Below are 1,180 nucleotides of genomic sequence, written 5' to 3' on the forward strand. Positions count from 1 at the left end.
ATAAAAACTCTCCTTAATATCTTCGGTTTGTTTCTCTGATTTTTTTTTTTTTAATGCTACTGAGACGGGCAAACACATCCAATTACAAGTAGTAGGAAGTAAAAATATTTTAGGACAATGATAAAACTAATATTTGTAAGGCGACTTTCACACAAATGTAGAAACCCTCCAACTATCTAGATGCCACTATAGTCAACCCTTCAACCAATTCCTACAGACACCATTGGAAAAGAGGAACTAATATAATCAATTTTCTGGCAAGTAGAGCAAGAGGAGATTCATTTCTCTTGAAAGTGTGGAAATAAAGACTATACAAATGAGGACAGAGACTATAGCAGAGGCTATTTAGGGCTTGCTATAGCAAGGGAATCAGCCACCACCACCTCCTTGAATCTGGCAGAAACTCAAAGGCAGGCATAGGAAAGCTTTCTGGTGAAAAAATGAGTACACTCGGGTGTGATCTGACTGGGTGGTAGGCATGGGGAAATTGGAGGCAGACTAACTAGAAGTATGGTATCCTAGGTAAGTGGTTTGGGAAGCATATTTGGCTTTCTCTGGCTGGTCCTGAATTGGAAGCAGGGGCAAAAATGAGGGGAACTGGGCATCCCTGACCAAAGCCCAATCTCTGGGCTGATTGCTTCAGAGACTGTGGTTTGGCTTCTTGAACTGGTTGCTGCAGAGGTTGTGGGTCAGAGTTCTGTTGTCATGTATGGTCTGGCCATTGTGTATTTGTACATTCAGTCTCTCAAAAGCAATCCAAAATGTGATGTCTCAAACACTGAAAACGTATTTAGTATAATTTGAAAGCCGAATTCTTCCCTCAGCACACAGATAGTTATCTCTCGAATCTTGTTATCCTCCTGCATCCATCCTGTGGTGTCTGTAACCTGAAGGGGCATATGACAGAAGAGGTGGCCGCAGCTAATTCTGTAACTCTAAAAGTGTTCCACATAACAAGAAAAATACTGTTATCTAGAATAATAGGAGTGAGATCAAGTTCCGCATTTTGTGAGTAAATGAGTACTGTAGATGCTACTGTGAAAATACATCACGGCTATAATATAAGCAATTGTCTTCCCTCCTACTATATTGAGAAAAATAAAGTATAAAAAGAATACACTTGTGCTGGTGCTAATAGGCACCATACTAACTTTTGAGTGACAAATTAATGTCTTTGAAA

This window comes from Mesoplodon bidens, assembly GCF_964165515.1.
Source record: "Mesoplodon bidens genome assembly, chromosome: 4".
NCBI classification, from domain to species: domain Eukaryota; kingdom Metazoa; phylum Chordata; class Mammalia; order Artiodactyla; family Ziphiidae; genus Mesoplodon; species Mesoplodon bidens.